General features: G+C 35.7%; 1 long non-coding RNA gene across 1 annotated transcript; it reads right to left on the bottom strand.

Annotated features, from left to right (window-relative positions):
- Nucleotides 1-1,502: 1,502 nt before the first annotated feature.
- Nucleotides 1,503-7,143, bottom strand: LOC145801130 (uncharacterized). Its single transcript, XR_014342058.1, has 2 exons — nt 6,770-7,143; nt 1,503-3,343 (listed from the first exon to the last, which is right to left on the bottom strand). It is a non-coding gene; the product is annotated as an uncharacterized LOC145801130 (long non-coding RNA).
- Nucleotides 7,144-21,748: the final 14,605 nt, after the last annotated feature.

Raw genomic sequence — 21,748 nt, 5'->3', positions numbered from 1 at the left:
GCAAAGGAAGGGAGAAAAAAAAGTAAAGTAAAAAAAGACAGAGTGCATGAGTTCAACATTTTTATTCTGTTTAAATAATTATAATAATCAGAAGATTAATGTAATTTTTTAAATGTTAAAAAATGATAAATATTAAACATAAACTAGGAGAAAGGGTAATTTACCTTGAAAAAATAAAAATACTAAAACCAGGCTCTTTGAATTGAGATGCTTTACATGGTTCAAACACATTATTTTAATCTCTATCTCTATTCATTGGACAAAGTTAGATACTTATATGCTTTCATGGAACACATGGCATGTGATTTGGTGTCCCACTTTGCTTTTGCTTTACTTTTTTGACTTTTACTTTTGCTTTTACTTTTACTTTTACTTTTACTTTTCCTTTTGGTTATTTTAATCTCCATCTCTATTCATTGGACAAAGTTAGATACTTATATGCTTTCATGGAACACATCACATGCGATTTGGTGTCCCACTTTGCTTTTGCTTTACTTTTTTTACTTTTACTTTTGCTTTTGGTTAATTATTACAGACCGCAATGACTAGGTTCGAGTAAAGTTTTAATTTGATTGGATTTAAGAATAAAAATCTGTTTGGAAATAAATTATTTTAATAATTTTTAACTTTTATAAAATGATATATAAAAAAATTATATTTGTTCATAATGTATTAAAATTTTATTATGAAACAGTTTTGATCAAATTTTCCTAAAAAAAAAAAGAGTTGTTTGAGAATATGTTATTTTAATATTTTTTTAATTTTTATGAAAAGACTTGTAAAAAAATAAAAACATGATATGATCTAAAAAGATTAAAAAAAAATTAATAATAATAAATATGTTATTTTAGTTTGTTCCCAAACAATCCGTAAATTAAAATTAGAATCAAATAATTATTGATGATTTTAGGAAATTTAGAATTAAATTAGATTATGAAAATTTTATAATCAAATTAGATCGAATTAATACTATGTTGATTGTTTCAATTTAAAATCACCAATTTTTATAGCATTGTCATTATTCATAAAATGATTATAAAATATTATTTATAATTTGTTCAAACATTAATACATCATCATTTTACAAATAAAAATATTTTGGATAATTATTTTATTCATAAAATGATTATAAAATATTATTTATAATTTGTTTTATTGATTATTTTAATCTATTTTTGTCAACAAAGATAAAAAAAAAAAATATTAAAATAATCAATAAGACAAAATGTCATCTACACACCAATCAATCACTTTTTCTCTCACAAGTATCTGTTTAGCTACAAAAAAAAAATTCATAAATTGTCTCAAACACAAATTTTTAAAAAATACTAGAGGCCCCAATATTTTAATAATTTAACGTACTTCCAGAATAATTTTCGATTAACAACAAAATTCTATATGAGCATTATGACCCATTTTCACGTTTTGTCCAATCAAAACTTCACCCATCTTAAATTTTAATTGATTATATTTGAAATCGTTTTAGATTGCTAAATTTATCATTTTGAAATGAGAATGTACCATATTCCAAAATGTGTGTTCCAAAACATAATTCGCTAGGGTATTAGTGTTTTCTGGTAACACTAATCAAAAACTTTCGAGCATTGCTACATCAAATCATCAATAGACTGAATGCAATGAATCATCACCTAGCACTCTTTCAATTTGAACTACATAACCCTTGCCAATCACCAGAAAGACCAAGTTCTTTTACACAAGCCCATGCTGCAGTAAAGATTCCCAACCTGGAGCATGTTATTGGCTCAATCACAAATCTGAATATTGTATAAGTGGGATTTTCACGTCATAATATCTCCTCAAAACTCCAGCTTCACTAGATAATGATCTCCAACAGTACATAATAACCACCCATGGGCTAATCACCGAGGACTATCCTGCAGTGAACTCTTTGCAGCACAATAACACTGAATCAGTTAATTTATAAGTGATCCCCACATTAGTTCCCCCACTCATTAAAGCAAAAGTAATCAAACTTCCAAGATGGAGAACAAAGAGCAGAGAAACACAAATTTTGGAAGCCATGGAATCTCCCAAGTGTACTAGAAACTAAAGTAAGATATAAATTGTACCAGTCATTTCTTATCAAAGATGCCACTAAATACCAACTATACTCGGTGTGCCACAAATTTAACGCCGATAATAAAGAATCTCAAGATTCTAAGGCTTCACACAATCCTCATATAAAACTGCAATGTTTTTTCAACAAAATTGAGTTCTCTGAAAAAATTAAATTCCACGGAACAAGGTCCTAAGATAATTCTCCAGCTTTATTAACAAAGTACCCTAAAGTTTGCTCTCCCAATATAAACGCCAACATATAGGACACCGCAACCGGAGCAGATGACTATAATGAAACTTGATGAGCACACCAAACTTCAGACTCAAATTTGTTCATCAGTTGTCCAAATTACCTAAAGGGCCCGGCAACTTGCAATTCAATGTTGTTAAAGAAGCAATGCTAACTATTATATCCACCAAACTTAGTGTCCTACATATGACCAGGGACTAAGTAACCAAAGTTTTCAAAACTAATCTGCAACATGGCATTAGAAAAATAAGAACGGGCAGAAAATTAAGTTTTGTACGCAACAAAAGCCATGTTACCACACAGTAAAAAGGCTCAACAAAAATACACAAGAAAAAGTATGTAAATCTCTAAAAAACAAAAACACTTTGGGATGGAGAAAGTGAACAAAACAGACTTGCATTTCCAGAGCATAAAAGATGGGTTCCTTTTGAAAACACAAATTTGTCAGGTAGAAAAACAGGAGGAGAGACAAGGAGGAGGAGGAGATAAGGTCCCAGTATCAAGAATTCTCACCTGAAGATGTAAAGTAATTATGCCCTCATTCCAAAGCCTCCATATTAAGGCCAAGTTTGGGAAGTCCATAAAAAGCCAAAAAGTTAAAAAGTTACTCAAAAAGTTAAAAAGTTAACACTATTCACCAAAAGTCAACAATTACGGCTACACAACTTCCAATCCTAATTTTCCCCTACACACTAATTTATACAATTTTTTAATACACATTTTTTCATAAAAAGTCAAAAAGTTAATCCAAACATCCATATTTTTTTCCTCAATTTTTTAGTCCAAAAAAATAAAAAGTGTACTTATTTAGAACACCCCAAATAACCCCTAACTAACATTCATTACAATTACAAGAGATGTGAACAAGAATGATACACCATCAGAGTCCCCAGACCTCAAAAACTCAACTCAACTCAACAAAGCCTTCGACCACAGCTATTAGGGCCAGTTATATGTATCCTACTATATCTCCCAGGACATATCCTCCATTTAATTATACCAACATCTGAAAACCTGTATAATAATAACCGTCTAAACCTAGTTTCCGGAAATGTAATCTAGAGCAGTGCTAGCACCAAGAGTATGTATGTACTTTGGTGAAAACAATCAACAAAAACAAAAAACCCGTAGCAAGATGATATTACCCAAAAAAATACAACAAATGACTTGGCTATAAAATGGCACTTGTGAAATAACAAAGATGATAATAACAATTTAGATTATTTCCTTGGATAAAATTATAATCTTGGTCACTTAACATACAACTTAAATAAACTTTCATCAGTTTTCAAAATCCACACATAATGAGGAATTAATCATGGTTATTCAATGCATACAAACCAACACTGCATCAGTGTTCTAAAAAGAACATTCGGATCAGATAATGTCATCTAGATGTCAAATACATAGACAAGTTATACATATTTGATAAATGATGGAAACATACAGCACAGAAATTCCAAAAAGGGGCCCCAGTTCCAAGTCACCAGGAAAGAAGACGTTCAGTAATTTATAGGCCAACACCCTAATTTAAAATATAAAACTAGATCCTAACAAAAGAAGAAACTAAATATTTATTAAGTACTAATTAAAAATAAATAAACACAAATATTAGATACATAAAATTACAGTTATATAATTGTAATACCAAAATGGGAGCATGCGCGTTCCTCATCAGACCTCTTCCATAATTAGGGAGGGGAGAGCTAAGAACAACGGGAAGACAATGCGGATGTTGCTTCTTTGGCCATGATTTGGATAATTTGCATTAAAAGGAATTAAAAGGTTTTTAATGGTATGGAGAAACCAATTACAGGTTGGTAGATTTATTGATACTAGAAATGTATCTTGAAAAAACTAAAAATTAATTTGGTTTAGAAAATTGGGGGGGGGGGGGGGGGGGGGGGAATATATATATATATATCATCTTCACATGATTTTATCTTTGGGGGCAGAAATAAATTTTTTAAAAAATTAAAATATCCTTTAGGTGTTTAATAGTGTCATACTATTTATTATTATTACTTTTTTAATTTTTGAAAACAGATTCTGAAAATGAAACCAAACAAAGCCCATATTTTTTATTTGGTTACCATGGAAAATTGGGGAGAAAATTCACAAATTTTTTCTTGATCTTTGGACTAGAAGTGGCACAATCTTTTCTTGAAGGGAAAGCTAGGGGAAAAGCATAGTGTGTGCAGGCTTAACTCTTTATAGGCAATTTTTTTCTGAGGAACTTCATTGTATACATCAAGTATTGCTCATAAATGTAAAGCATAAAGCACATAAACCCAATTGACATGGGATAAGAAAGGCTGGTTTCCTCTTCCGGACTTACCAATTTGCCATTTTAGAGTAACCACAAGATGTCTAGTCATATGGAAAGATGGATGATTGCTTCAAAATAAGTAGAAGGTTTTCAAATTCATGAGTGCAAATGTGATTGTGGTATTGTCATTCAAATGACTTTGGAAATTCGGGGAAGAGTGTGTAGTGAAGACTCCATAATTTCATTTTCAGATGAATGATCTCTAAGCTTCCAGGGCCATACGCATTTGACAAAGTAATGAAATTATGGGAACAAGATAATGACAAAATTTTACTAGTTGGCAAGAGATCCTACCATTAAGATTTTGTTTACTAGATTTCTCAATAAAAGAATGCATCATCAGTACAAATAAATGCTAGGTATATTAAAATTTTCTACCCATCTTTGCTTATCTATGGACTGTAATAGCAATCTTGAATTACTAGATAAATCAAACACTTGAATTTTGGGTGCTAGGTATATTAAATATTTCTACCCGTCTTTGCTTATCTATTGACTGTAATAGCAGCCTTCAATTACTTGATAAATCAAACACATTATCTTTTCAGCTCAAACAAGGATTGTAACAATCCAATGCACCGAGTAATCACCCTAGTATATTTTTTTAATGCTTCTAGCATAATTCATCATTAAGAGTATGTATTCCCAACTATGAACATTGTCACAATACACAGAAATCCACACGATTGGAATTTGGATTACTATGCCCTTGGCATGCACATATTAGAGGTCATTCGGTTGAAGAGGAGGTAGCAAGACATGGATTTCCTCAATCAAATTGTGCCAAAGCCTGAGATAGACAGTGGCTACTAAACTCTTGACCAAATTGGATCAGACATACCCAAATCTGTATATGACTGCCTTTATTATTCACCACCCGTGATTAATTGCTGTTTATCACTACTTACATTTACTGCCCATTTCTTACCAAATTTTTTACTAAAAGAATGAATTATCCCTTGCTAAAGCATATTACCATATTATTATTCTTAGGGTCAGATTAGGATGTTCTTTAACACAATCAAAACCACCTTCACTTTTCAATATTAACAACAAATCCAAACCATGTCAGATGATGGTGGTGAGGGAAGTTAAAGACCACGGTTAATATCATAGTTCTAGTGTACAACTACATACAGCACAGTCAAATAGGCAGTTGATTTCCAGTTCAGTATGAAGTTACAGCATTCTATGAAAACTTCATACTGAAAATTACAGCTTACGCAAATTACACATATCTATGATTACACCTGTTTTGATCAACTTAAACCAATTAAACCAAAAACGACACATTCACTCTCCTATTTTGTACAATTGGCTAAGAAAGCAGTTTAAGAGATAAGACACAAAGCAGCACAGCCAAAACTGATCTTAATTTTGGCTCAAAGATTATTCCTTGAATTCATATGACCAGTGTAATCAACAAACCAAACAATCAAAATGAAACAGATTTATAGAAGATGGAACCATCAACACAATTGTGATAAGATAAATAAGAGAAACACTTGGTATCCCATAAACCAAAACCAGCCTCATTCTTTTACTAGAAATAATGCAATTTGTAACTTCTACCGCTCTAGTACAATAAAGAAACCTTTTAGCCAAAAAAGTCAAAAAAAAAAAAACCAGTAAAAAAAACTATATTATCTCTACTTTTTTTCCACGTCTTTTAATAAAATGCCAAAAAAACAAAAAAAAAAAAAAAAAAACACCTAAAAAGTCAATTCTCGAAACAACCCTTAATTCAACCCAGCAAAGATATTAACTTTAGTCAGTACTTCTACTATTTAAATCCAAAAACAACAGTTAGCAAAGGGGGAAAAAAACTAGTCTTAAAACAGGACGAACACACACACACACACATATACATCAAACCCTCTCACGCTACACAGAAACGAAGATTCTCAAAAGAAAACATTGATCAACCAAAAATGCAAATCAGAATGAGAAAATATATAATGATCATACAATCGATGAACAAATTAAACAAGAACACAATCGAATAAAAAGGCACATAAGAAAATTATATGAAAAAACATGAAATTTCACAGTAACAGTTAATGAAAGGATGATCGGTGACGATGGTGAAGATTTCAACTGAAAAATCATACCTTTGCAGAGGCCGATTACTCGTAAATGATCAACTCGATATACAGAGACAGGTTCTGTATATCTTCCATCAGCAATGATTTACGCTACTAAAAAAATACACCACTGATATCACTAATATATTAAAATAAAAAAAAATTAAAAACGAGGTATAGAAAGTGGACGGAATCCACTCCTGCATCATTAATGTCACATCATTAATTCCTCCTCTAATCATCTTTTTTTAAGTACTCTCATGCATTTTTCATCTTGTATCTAGAGAGAGAACAGAGGGAGAGAGAAGAAAGTAATTTCAGAGGAGAAAATGGTGAAATCTCAATAAAGCGGTTGGGTTGGGTGCGTTTTTGCCTAGTTGTCTACAAAACAACGATGTGAAATTGGCTAGACCGCTTACCGTTAATCCAAAATTATTATGGTATGTATAATTTATATTCTCTTGATTATTAATAAATATTATTTTTTATTTTTTATTTATAAATTTATATATTTTGACTTATTTAATTACAAAAATATATCAAGAAATGACCATTAGCCTAGCTTAATTTGATATTTTTAAATTATAAAAAAAAAAATTATTTTGCTTGTAAACCTAGAGCTGAATTGAGATTTTGTGCTAATTTAATACTTGGATTGCAGTTGTGATAAAGAGTTTATAGTCCAATCCAGCTTGATCCGCCCATTATAATACCTTAATTATAGTTTAATATTATTTTAATTATAAAATAAAGAAGAAAAAATGTAAAAATTAAAAAAAAATGTATATATATTTTAGGTTTATATTAAAACATTTGTTAAAAATCATATTTATTTTATTATTAAATTTTGTTAATATTTCAAATTTAAATAATAAATAAAATCTAAATAATTTAATATCCATTCAAGACAAAAATAAAAAAATGAATAGCTCATATCTATTTGGTTAAGTGGACGCGTTTGAGCTTTGAAAATATTTTTAGGATTGAATTTGAGATTGCTAGATTAGACCCGAAGTCAAGTCGGGCCAGCATTAGGATGACATATATCATCTTGTTATATTGTATAAGCTTAGTCCGAACTCAACCTGGCTCGGTCCAAGATTTGTCTACCCCTACTTTTATTCCACACAGCCCCTTCTATACTACATTTGAAAGATGTGTATTTTTACGATTGTCATAATTGAGGGATTAATATGTACCAATTTACAAATGGAATAAAATAATATTCGCAGTTGAGAGGATCTTAGTGTAATTATTCTTAAACATATTAATGGCCTTAATGATTATTTGTCTCAATTTATGTATAAAAAATATTTGTAATATTTAAAAATAAAAAATTCTAGATACTTATAATTTGAATTTTACAATTCATTCATAATGACATGGCAATAGAATTGAGTCTTATATAATTAAATTTGTAAAAAAAATTAAAAAAATAACATATATAGCTGTGTTATTATTAATAGAATTATGAAATTTAAATTGTGAGTCTCAATTTTTTATGTAAGAACATGTGAAAGTGTGTTTAATATATAAAAAGTACACTGAGCGTTTTTAATATTTTATGTTCTATCTACTTCATTAATATGACTCATTTAGATTACTTACTCAAAAAAAATGACTCATTTAAGTTTTCATTTGGAAAAAATTAATTTAATCTATTTTTTTTTGTTACTTTAGCTTGGTAAATTAGTTCTGTTTGAGAATAATTTTTAGCTTTTTTGGTTTGGATGTGATAGTTGTAAGAAAAAAATATGATTATGATTTGGATGTAATATTTTATCTAATTAACTTATTTAGCTTATTTTGTCTTTTTATATTTATTTAATGGGAAAATTGGTCTAACATCCCTTTACAATTTTTAGTAATGGGAAAGGTCCACAATAAATTTTTTCGTAGTCTAAGGTCCCTCACCCACACCCATATATAACACCACTCTCTCATTCTCTCTCTTCTTGCACCAAACAACTCCTCTCTCTCTGTCTCTCTCTCTCTCTCCCCTCTTCGTCCACAGCATTAAGCTTTATTGGCATTGACTATGACGGAGGAATTCGCACTAGCAAGATTTATAAAGCTTTGCCAATGGAAATCGTCGATTTATATGAAGATTCCTAATAATGCTTTATACAACAAGATTTATATGAAGCAGAGCACTAGTCCTCATTGTTGTTCCTCCGATCACTAGTCCTCCGATGAAGATTCCTCCGTCGACAAATATCAGTACCCTCGGAGAACAAATATCAAGAAGTAGAGCACTAGTAAGATTTATAAAGCATTATAGCAGATATGAAAGTAGAAACAAAATGCATCAGTTACATATCCACAAGCACAACTAGAAAATATTCATCATTGCTTCTCTTACTTTTTTCTTGTTTTTTCTTCATTGTCTTTTTTGTTGATCTCAATAAACTACATCTTAAAATCTTCATGCAGCATTTAATGAAGAAATCCACATAAAAAGATCTATTCGGGAGCTAAGGACATGGATTCAACAAAGAAGGTATTTGATGAAATGCAAATGAGGGAATTTTTGTTATTCAACGAAGAATGTGTTTGATTTTTTGTTATACTCAATTTTCTCTGATTTAAAATTGTGAATAAACACAATTTCTTTGGTTTGATTAAAATTTCTCTGGTTTGGTTAAAACAATTTCCCTGGTTTAAAATCATTGTGCTAAAATTTCTCTGGTTTAGTTTAAATAATTTTCTCTGGTTAAAAATTGTGAACAAACACAGAGAAATTTGTGAACAAAGTCAGAGGAATTCTCTGTGAATAGAACTAGAGAAATTTCAATTCTATGTGAACAAAGCCAAAAAAATTTGTGAACAAAGCTGAGACCATGAACTCATTTAGTAACTTGCTACTGTGGATCTTGGGTGGGGTTTCATCTGATGGGTTCAACTCATTTCTTTCGATGTTTAGAGACGTGCGAGGTGGCCAAGTTTATCCAGATCTAGCCATGTAGGAAAATCATACAACATAAAATGCTCACTAAGGATTGGAATGTTGGTTGGTCCTTATATTTTTTGAATGTTTAATTCTAATGTCATTGTAAAGGGTTTTGTAGAAATATTAGTTTATACATAAATGGTTGCATAAAGTGGATATGGAGTAATGGTCAACAACAACAGTATTGTTAATAAACAGAAGTTGAAATAAGAAAAAGGAAAAAGAAAAAAAATTCTCTAGTTTGAACTCAGAGAAATTTCATTTTTCTCTGGTTGAACCTAGAGAAATTTGGTATTGGTGATGTGTAAAATTTCTCTGTGATGTGTCCTGAGAAATTTGGTGTTGGAGATATGTAAAATTTCTCTGTGATGTGTCCAGAGAAATTTGGTGCGGGTGATGTGTAAAATTTTCTATGTGATGTCTCTAGATAAATTTGGTGTCGGTGATATGTAAAATTTTCTCTGTGATGTGTTTAGAGAAATTTAGAATTTTCTCTGTGATGTATCCAGAGAAATTTGAAATTTTCTCTGTGATTTGTCTAGAGAAATTCTTTGGGTCGAATTTTCTCCGGATTGATGTTGAGAAACCTTAGACATTATGAAAATATTGAATGTGTTTTACGCTATAAAATCTTAATACCAGGGATCTTAAAAAAAATTCCCTAAAATCAATTTAACTCTTGTGAAACGAGGCTTAAATTGTATATACAAAATATAATAAATGAAGATTTTGTTAGGTAAGTAATCTTAAAATAATTGGAAAAAAATTAGTGATATGTTCTTTCAAAAGTATTTATAAGTATTTAAACTTTAGAAGTTTAAGATTCATCTTTAAGTATTTTTTAGTAGTGTTACTTTAATTAAAAAAATCAGTTTTATTTTTCAAACTCAATAATGTAGTAGTCTAGTAGAAAATTTAAGGCAAACTTTCTTTCTTAGGTCTTTCTCTTTTCTAATTATCAACTAATCATCTCTTTTACACATCATTAAGTATAGAAAATTATTTAAAAAGTAGATTTATATACCAATTTTCTTTTTTTTCAATTTACATTTGTAGCTCAATGTTTCACCACTTCTTATCTATAAACACTATGGCTGTTTAGTTCCTGAATTTATAGAGGATTTGAAAGTAAAAAAAGAAAAAGTGTGTGAAACTTAAGTGAAATGTGATTATATTTCACTCACATTTTACTTATTTTTTTTCTTGCTCTTTCCAAATTTATAAACCAAACTATACGAGTATGAAATAATCTTCTCGTATAATCTTGTTGATCAAGTTTGCACTCCTCCAAACATTGTCGCTTTGCCACTTGAAAACACACGTGAGCTAGGCGGCGGGTATGTACCAGAAACCCCTCCAATGCCTAAGTTAGCAAGTAGACAATAAACAATAAGCTTTTGTGTATTTGTGACTAAGAATTGTCATACTTCAACCTAGATGTAGTAATAAGCTTTTATAGATTCCACGTGACACAATCCTGGTAGGACTCTAGCTTTCCTTAGAAGAGTTCTCCAAGGAATCATATCTTTAAGGATAATGCTCATCCTTAAAACATCTTCCTCACTGCTTGCTAAGTGAAATGGAACACTCTGCTTGGTTAGTTATACATGATCGAGCTACTCTACTTTAATCCATAAGTGGTTGGGCTAAATGTAGCTCGGCCTTTATCATTTACTCAACACATTACCATGGAGGGGCCCAAACCCACTAACCGTCCTAACAACTGCTAGCCTAGGACCGAGCTAACTGGGAACCTGGCTCGACCCAATGCACGACCCAACATCAAAAGACGACCTTTCCTAGCTCGACCCAATTTGCACACAAATTACCCTATCAATTGCCCCTTAATTCTATCTGCATAACATGATTGGGATTATTGTCCTCTCACCGAGCTAAGAATGCTCAAATAAGCCGAACTAGAAAAGTTGCTCGGTTTCATTGTTCGGTTCCAAGAAGTCATTATCAACCGTACCACATGTTCCTCCATCACGTTTTTCCATCTGCCTGGCATGTCTGACACAACACCATGCCTGAGACACGTGGCACACCCATGTTGGCTCTGTATCTCTATCACAGCCATCAAGCACTGGTTTCGAAAATTTGAACCGTTCCGCCCTTTACTCCTATTACATATATACCACCCATATACTCGAACAGTCGCACATACTGTTCATCCTTTTCAAGCCTCCCTGCAACTCAAACCTCACACTCCCATTTCTCACAGGTTTCTTGTCTGACATCGCTGTTGTGTCGTACTTTACTTTGACATGAGCGCCATATTCATCTACCCTGATGTGCTAGTGTACTCTTTCCATTAAGGCTTCCATAGTGAAGGGCAGCGTCATTGTCATTGAATCCCTCAATTTATGGCCCACTGGTAAACTTCGATTGTATTGCGCGATAGCTAGGTTGGTGGGGCAATCGCCTATTTGGTTGAAGGTCTCCCAATATCTATTGTTGTAGGCCTTCAATGTTTCCTTCTCGCCCATGTCCCTTGTCTAGAGGCTCCTACTATCAGAATGTATAGGTGTGGCCTATCTATCTCAACCTCTTGAGCGGCGAGAACGAGTTCTTCCTTCTCGATTTTCTACCATTACTGCACTCTTGCCCTTCATCTGGCGTTTCATGGCCTCCATGTCAGGTGCCATTCTCTTAATCAATTCGTCTTGCTCCCTTACGTGATCCTCTAGAACCTGGGCATCCATCATTCGCCGCTATCCATTTGGGCTTTGAGAGTGATGAGGACTTAAGCCCCGTTTTTCTTATACACCCCTATGTGGGTTCCATCACTAGGGGTCCAAATCCTTCATGGGCAGAACAAAAGGTAGATCATCGCACCTCCTATTCCCTTCTAGAGTCTGTCCATCGATAGCAGACTGAGGAAAGTCTTCGTTGTGCTCCATTGAACTCGGTTGAAGGAAAACTCAATCAAAAGATTAATTCTCTGTAAATCCTTTCCACGGACAGTGCCAATTGTACGAGCACAAAATAATTTTCTCGTATAATCCTGTTGACCAAGTTTGCACTCCTCTAAACGTCGTTGCTTTGCTCCCTGAAAACACACGTGAGCTAGCCGGTGGATATGTGCTAGAAACCCCTCCGATGCCTAATTCAACAAATGGACAATAGACAATAAGCTTTGTGAATTTGTGAGTGAGAATTGCCATATATCAAACTAGATGTAGTTATAAGCTTTTATAGATTTCACGTGGCACAATCCTAGTAGGACTCTAGCTTTCCTTGGCAGAGTCCTCCTAGGAATCACATCTTTAAGGATAATGCACATCATTAAAACACCTTTTGTCACGGCTTGCCAAGTGAGATGGAACACTCCGCTCGCTTAGTTATACATAACCGATCTACTTCGTTCCATAAGTGACCGAGCTAAGTATAGCTTGGTCTTCATCATTTACTCAGCACGTTACCTCGGTCCACACACGGATAGAGGGGCCCAAACCCACTGACCGTCTTAACAATTACCAACCTAGAACTGAGCTAACTGGGAACCTGGCTCGGCCCAATGCGTGACCCAACATCAAAAGACGACCTTTCTAAGCTCGGCCCAATTTGCACACAAATTATCCTCTCATAAACACACCTATTATTATAAGTTTCACAACCTTCCATGTCCTTTTTTAAAGTAATCTCATTTGTGTATGGCCATTGAGTTCACCAAGCGACACGTATACAGCATGCATAAATAACTCCAACAAACATTTTATAGCAACAACTATGATAATATAAAACTAGCGACTACTTGAGTTTTGATTTGTGTTCGGCTTGTTAAAAATTCATTTAATATTAACTCATTGTAGCTCGACTTTTTCACACCCCTTTTCGGAAGTTTGAAATGGCCCTACAGTATTGGACTCCCACGGTTCTGAATCTGATTCCACAAGTGCAATGTGAAATAGATAATCACCAAAGAGTCCAAATTCGGCAAATCTTTTTAAAAAATTGATTTTGAATCAAAAATGCCAAAATTACACTGCTTTGCCAGATACACAGATACAGAGTCGCAACCTAAATATTTTCAGAGAAATTTAGAAAACCCATGACTCGTGCAAAAGGCCACGTGTCCATCATCACCAAAGTTGCCTCAGCTCGGGAACTTAGATACGAGAGAGGAAGGTCATGAATACATTTGAGCACCTTCGCTCACCCAATCAAAGATCGGTCTCTACTAATCATGATATGATTTTCATCAACATTATATGCTCTTGTTCCGATTATTAAGTTAACCTTACTATATGATGCGCACATACAAGTATAGACTAACTTTTCAAGAATTGGAACAATTGATTCATGTTTACTTTTTGAAAAATTGTTTCGAATTGCCACTTGAAAAGTGGGCTTAAATGTACATTACTCAAATGATTACAATGCAACCAACAAGCCTTCACCTACAAGCATTCAAGCAGTTTATCAATTAAGTAGTTAGCCTCATCACAAGCATGCTAGACATGGCAGTCACTCGTGCGATATGCTAAAACAAGTAAAAGCTTACCTAGTACTCCAAGCTAGGATAAAACAACAGAGTTTAGAAAAGATATGCATGATACTTAACTATACAAGATGGCTAATGCAACACATGCAATAATGCAACTAAAAATAGGCTCGACTACTTAACATGTTATTTGCAACAATTTCATAGCATGCGTTTAAACACGTATTCAACAAGGTAATAAATGACAATGCAAGTTGGAATGATAAACCGAGTCTCAGTGTATGCAAGACAAATGAAGGGATGCAAACATGCGATATGTTAATTGAAACGTGATGTCCCTAAACTAACCATCATAAGCTGGTAAATAAAAGGGAAAAAGACGTGGGGTTGGAAGACATACACGTTATTACAATATTGATGCCCTCACGTAGGAGGGTCTGAATGAAATAAGCTAATTAAGTAAGCTAAGCTAAGCTAATTAAGCAAATTATTACAAACCGAATGAATAAATAGCTAATCTACTTAACTAACTATTACAACACTTAATTAGCTACAACTAATTAATTACAACAAATATTTAATCTAAATATTTAAGCAAAACTGCCTTGATGTGTGAAGAATGCTCATGCTTATGCTTGATTTCCACCCGAAAAGCCACTGTTTTGCTTCTGAATGCCTCTGTTTGTACAATTGAACACCAACACTGTTGCCCACTTCCAGAACAACTCTGCTCTACCTCAAAAACACACTGCTCAATTTTACATCAGTGGTTGGCCGACCAGTGATGAAGGTTGCCAGCTACCAGTGATAGCTAACCGGCCATCAATGGTGGTCTGCCGGCCACCTGATGCACAGGTTCATCTTACTACAACAGAGGACAAATAGAGCATATGTCGAGTATTTCATGGGTTTGCTTGCACATCTCACCCCTCCTTTTCATGGGAAAATCAAAGAAGTAACAAGTTTTGGTTCACAAACCGTCAATGGTTGCAATTTCATTGCATAACGGCTTGTGAAACCAAGTGTGCAAATTCAATGAATGCAAAATGAGACTTTAACCTCCTCCCTTTCATGAAAGATCAAGGGAATGTGGTTGACCTTTGGAGACTTGAATCATTTCATCACTAGCAAGTATGAAATGGTTCAAGTTCCATGTGTTCAATTAACGTCCTATTGAACACACCAAATTCTTATCTTGCTCATTTTAACTTTCAATTTTTAATTATTCCAGTTTAGATTACCATCCATCCTTTAATTCAATTAAGTCCAAATGGCGAATTAAGTCCTCTAATGGAAAGGAGTATCAAACTACAAGTTGTTTTAGACATGAGAGAAGTTTCATGCCGTTGGTAATGAATCCTAAAGGAATTAAACCATTAAGCAAAAGACCTCAATCTCATTCCTGAAACAAGCAAGTGGTTTGAAACACTTTCAAAGCAAAATAAAAGGCCAAGAAAAAAAGGAGGTTGCAGAGATTATTTATGCTGGAAATAAGTAAGAAAAGCACAAATAAATACTATCCACTCAAATAAGAAGATGTATAAGGCCTAAAACACCAAACTCATGAAGACTATTACACTAGAGGCATACAAAATAAAGCTCAAATGCACTAAATAGCTCAAAAGAAAACAAGTCTAAAACATGCTGGAATTAAGCTAGAAATGGCTAAATTAATAGGCTAAAATAAGGAGCATGCTAGACTAGAAAGTAAGACACAAGAAAGGGAGGTTAACCCCTCCAATTTTGGACTTCAAACATGATTTTGACTATTGAAAAAGCTCTGAAAATCAGTATTTAAAAGCTTGGAAAAAGATAGTAAAATGGTGGAAAACACAAGGGTAAGGCCTCCAAAACAAGGTACAAAGAACGGCTATTAACCCCTCAACCTTTCATGGCCTTAAACCTAAGTTTCAGCCCAAAAAACACAGAGTTTTGACAGCCCAAAACAATGGAAAAACAATAGGAATAATAGCAAATAAAACAAAGCTACAAGCAAAGTCTTATACCTTTTGAAAGGAAGAGCAATCCCAAGCAACAAAACCAAGTATACACACACTCTAGAGCTCAAACCAAGCTCAAAAGTATCTCAGCTCAAAGATGGTGAAATTTGATTAAGGGTGTATAGGTAAAGGTTAAGGAATTGTAGGCAAAAATGTAGAGAATTTGTAGAGAGAGGAAAATTTTTTAGTTCAAAATTTTCTAACCTTGCTACAAGAGAGAAGGGGTCTCCATATACAGAAAACATGAAATTCCCTCAAGGAGATCCAGCCCTACACATGGGGATAGATGCATGCATCTGTGCAAACAGCTGGCATAGCTGGTATAAAATATCTGCAAAAGACACTGGTGGCCGACAGCCCAAAAGTGATGGTCGGCAGCAAAAAACAGTGGCCGGCAGGCCACCAAGAATTGCCAGTTTGAACAGCTAGGGTTTGGTCCAAGAATGAGGCAACAAGGGTGTAGCTTTGAAAGGCTCAAAGCTGTGGCGTTCCATGGAGGACTTCGAGCACTTGGCGAGCAAATACACTCATCACCGGGTGTGCATGCAATGGCATCCAAGTCGTAAGAGCCGTAAAAAATGGGATGTCTACAGTTGCCCATTTTTGACAGAACTCGGAGTCATAAAATGACATGAGTGAATGTCAAAGCTCGAAGACGACCTATTTTGACAAGGCCGTAAGACTTGGACAATCAATCAAGACAAAAATAAATAGTTACGCCCACAAGCTACCTACGTATCCCTTTGCAATGAATCAAACCAGCGTAGTTCTGGGACAAGATGCAAATGATATGCACGATACAACTTTGAAAGCTAGACTTACACGCTACGCAAAGCCGGTGACTTTGAAAACTTATGACAATGAGAGATAATGCAATAAGCTGTAACAAAATGCAATAAGTAAGAATATGATAATGACATATGAATGCGCAGCTTCAAGCTTAAAAGCGAAAAGATCCAAAACACACTCCAACCATGCCAAAACAAGAGACGAGAAAAGAAAAACACCGCTTAAGGTTACGTTTCATGCATCCTGAGAAACCAAGAACAAAACCACTCAGGACCGTGTGTCACACGACCTGAGAAACAAGAAAGCGCTCAAGATCGCGCTTCACCTAACTTGATAAACAAGAAAAACTACTCGGGCTCGCGGTTTACGCGTCCTGAGAAACAGCCACTCGGGCGCGTGCTTCACACGTCCCGAGGTAAAACCCGCCCAGGGCCACGTTTCACGCATCTTGAGAAACAACCACTCGGGCGCGTGCTTCACACATCCCAAGGTAAAACTCGCCCTGGGCTGCATTTCACGCATCCTGAGAAATAACCACTCGGGCGCTTGCTTCGCACGTCCCGAGGTAAAACCTGCCCAGGGCCGCGTGTCACGTGTCCTGAGAAACAACCACTATTAATGCATAAAGTGAACAAGTGCGATAGATGCACAAAATGAATGGGTCGGTTCTCTTACCGAGACATAAATGACTTTATCTGAAACTCCAAATGAACCGTACATATGATATCATTCGCTTGTTTAACAAGTACGATATAATGACAATGAATATTCTATGAAAGATGAACGATCGAGATATCAGGTTAATTGAAGGCATGTTCTATGCAAAATACAAAATGTATGTTCTATGCAAAATACAAAATGCATGTTCTATGCATAAAATGAGAGCGAGAACACTATTCTATGCGTAGCTTAGAACTGATGCAAGACGCGCATGCAGCATACGTGGAATGCATATTCTATGCAACAATATATGTGAAATGAAATGCATATTCTATGCAACAATGAAATGCATATTCCATGCAAGAAACAAAAGTGTAAGTTAACAAAAACGAATTCAATAGTAACCTCCGAGTTACCTCTCGGAAGAGTTACAATATGTTTAAAAGGATACACCTCGCTCATGTTGACAAGCACTTAATATCGGGCGTTAAAACACAGTTTTGAACTTCTGCAGAAACAATATGAACCCAACAGTGAACCATCCATACATTTCTTGGAAACCAAGGACACAAAACAACATTGGAATTTCAAGGGAGGCCACCGGCCACTAGCTGACCACAAGAGGAGGCTGCCAGCCACGTGCCGGCCACAAATGAGCATTGCCGACCACCAACGACCCTTGCCGGCCCCATGCCAGCCATCGATGGCAGATTCGGGGCTTTTTGGTCTTTTAGCCTTGAGTCTTTAAATACAAGCCACTAGGGCTCATTTCCTCACGCCTACATGTCTAAAATTGTTTCCCTCTCTCTCTAGGTGATCCTTCTCTTTAGATTTGCTCTTTCTACGCGTTTTCCACCGCCCCACGCAAACTTTATTCGCTAAACCCTCTTAGTTCTCTTCACTTTGAACCAATTGAAATTTGATTTCGACGCTTCTTTCCTCATTTGCACCCTTCTAGGCTTGTTCCCTTCGAGTTTCTCTCGAGTTCTGTGCATTTTTCCCGCCTTTGACTTTTTCTTCCCTCTGCTCTCTCCTAAGGTTGACTTTTTCCAAGTTTACCCTCTTTTTTCCATTTTTCTTTATTTTTCACCTATTTTCCACCCATTCTTCAGATGGCGGATGATTCACCACACAACGAGGCCTTTCTAGAGGTTTCCCCCATATTTTCACCTATTCCTAAGGTAGTAGAGCCAACAACTGACCTAGAGGCCGACCTTGAGGCAATATTTGAGCCAGAGGCGGAGCCAAAGCCGCTACCACTGAGGGCACACCCTTTCGATCCAAAGAGATACCATCCTTAGACACATATCTTGCCTCCCGGAGGCATCAGACGCTTCACTGAGTTTGCTCGCAATTCACAAGAGGATCTCCTGTTGAGGGAGCCGACCTCCCATTTTTCAGCTATTGCCGTCGAGGTATGAACTCTGTCCTCATACATTCTTACCTTTCTTTACTTACATTTCTTGCACTACCTTTTGTAGACACCCCATTTTTGACCGTCCTCAAGACTTGGACGTCACCATTGGAACACTTGGTGATTATCCATGTTTGTGTTCGTTTGGAGTTCTCGGAGGTCTCGGCTCGCGCGCCTTGCCTCAGGATCTCCGAACTTGACTGTTTAGTGTCTGGTTTTGCACCAAACAATTGTGTTTTGCCTTGGAAGGGCAGGGAATGCCTTGTGAGGCATCCCCACACACCACCGACAGTGGCTAAAGGTCATCGGCTGGTTTTTGTTTCCATCGGCACTTTTTGTTGCCGGTCGGCACTCTTTGTTGCCGGTCGGCACTCCTTTTTGCCAAAATGACATTTTTGGCTGGCCGACTACTGTGCATCTGTTTTTGCAGATATTTTATCACAGCTGTCTTGCTTTTTGCTCCCCTCCATACACGTGTATGGAGGGATCTCCCTCTTTGGAAGCTTGTCTTGTAAGCTTTACAAGACAATAAGCTCTATAAGAGAGAGCCTTCTCTCTTGGCCTTAGGTTAGAGAGACACTTGAGAGACTCAGGATATTTTTAGATAGTCATTTTTAGGGTTTTGAGTTCTAGGGTTAGAAACCATACACTTTCTATCTCTATATCTCCCTCTTGTGTGTGTTTAAGTGCATTTGTGTCTTACTATTGCACATAAACACATAATGTTTCACCTTCACTTAGCTACTGAGGTTCTAAGAGGTTGGTTTTGAAGTTTTGGAGCTGTTTTCAACCTAGAAGGAGCTGTTGGAGCACCATTTGTGAAGGGGTCTTCAAGGGTAAGAAACTAGCCCCTTTATTCCCCAATCTTGCATTGTATTTTTACCTGTCTTAAAATCATTTTTGAGCTTGGTGTATAATACAAAAAAGTTCTGTTTTTTTTTTACCCTCTTGATTGTTTATTAAGAGTGTTTTTTGGTTTGGAGGTGTTTGACCCCTCTTAGGCCTTGAAAGGCCCCATTTTGTGCTATTTTGTGCAAGTTTCGAGACTTTGGTGTTTGGGCCTCTTCACCACTGAAATCTTGAGGGATTTCAGTGGTGGAGATGGTGCCTTGAAGTCTCCAAAAGGGGAGGGCCACCTCCTCTCCTTGTTGTCCTTGAAATGGACCCCTTTTGGCCTCTTGAGAGAGCATCATGTTAGAGTGTGTATTGATCATATCTTGGTTGTTTTCCATGCTTATTATGCCATGATATAACCTTGTTGTGTGTTGATTTTGGTACACCATGCATGCTTAGCATACCTACCATGTAATGCCATGTTATTGCCTTAATATGCCTTAGGTTGTTAGCCTTTGTTCGAGCATGTTTTAGGCTTAGTCTTGTGAAGCTTGTGTGCTTATTTTGCCATGCTAGATGTTTGTCCATAGTTGTTTGGGTCGGATTTGGCATGCTTAGTATAGCTCCTTTGCATTCCGGCTTGTTGGCCTCAAGTGTATGAATGTATAACATGGCATTCTTGCATTGATTTAGTGGTTTGGGACTATCCACCATGTTATTTCAGTCCTCTTATCATGCTCATATGCTTGCATTTCATGACCTTTTTGATGTTTCAAGAATTGATGTTTCATGCTTCATGTTTATGCCATTGTGTATGCCTCTAAGATTAGGTCATTTAGATGCCATCTAAGTGGTTCTTGAGGCTTACTTTTGCATGATTTGGGGCTGTTTTGATTCAATTTGGTCATTTGCATCATGAGTCATATGGTCATGTTTTAGGTCCTTAGGTTTGGACTCATGCATAGCTTGCATTGGTAGGTTAATTTGACATCATTTCCTACATGTTTTCAATGCTTATGTTGCATGCTATATGTCCATGATTACCTCCTTTCAAATGTGTTTGAGAGTTGTCCAATTTGTGCCTAAGCATTTAGGCCTTAACATGTGCATGTGTGTATGTGTTTGGTCCCTTATTTTGGTCATTTTGGCCATTGTTTTAGGCCTATTTAGAGATGCCTAAATCATGTGTAAGTCCACCTTTCCATCAATTTGCATTGCCTCATGTTTGCTTGTATGCTTGCATAAGTGTCTTGACATGCCATGTTGCATCCTTAGCTTGTATGCCTAGGTTGCATTGCATCTTGCATGCATGCCTTATTCCTTGACTTGGTGATAGGAATTGGGCCTTGGTTTGTTTGTTTGGTTTGCATTTCATTTGACATGAAAGTTGCACACTTGGTTCTTTGGGCCATCATGCATGGGAATGCGTGATTGGTGGTCCGAGAATCGAGACACATGCCCCTTTGAGTCACAGACATGATAGGGGGCATGATTAGTGCATACATTGCTTAAATTGTATTGCCATGCAAGTTCTGTCCTCTGCTGCTGTGAGTTGCAGGTTCTGCTGGAACACTCTGCCGACTGGCAGTGCCAAGTGCCGACCGGCACTCATATCTCTGCCGATAGCTTCACCAATGGCCGGTAGCTATATATCACTGCCGGTGGTAATCCCACTCAGCCAGTGATGTCTTCCAGTATCCAGAGAAACATCCCTGAGGTTTTGGCAGTCTTCAGAGGAGCAAAGCAGGGAAAATAGAGGCAGACTATGCATGGCGGTGCGATTCCGAGCAAGACTCGAGCATGCGCTGCATCTGGCCCTCCCCCCCCCCGAGGCGGTTTACTGTTTTTCCTAGCTTAGTTAGTTTGTTAGCTGATTAAGAAATTTGTAATATTTAATTAGCTTGCGTAGTTA

The sequence above is a fragment of the Camellia sinensis genome, chromosome 10 (assembly GCF_055761805.1).
Source record: "Camellia sinensis isolate YWXY chromosome 10, ASM5576180v1, whole genome shotgun sequence".
Classification (NCBI taxonomy): domain Eukaryota; kingdom Viridiplantae; phylum Streptophyta; class Magnoliopsida; order Ericales; family Theaceae; genus Camellia; species Camellia sinensis.
The sequence above is the reverse complement of the archived record's forward strand: the minus strand, read 5'-3'. Positions and strand labels throughout refer to the sequence as shown.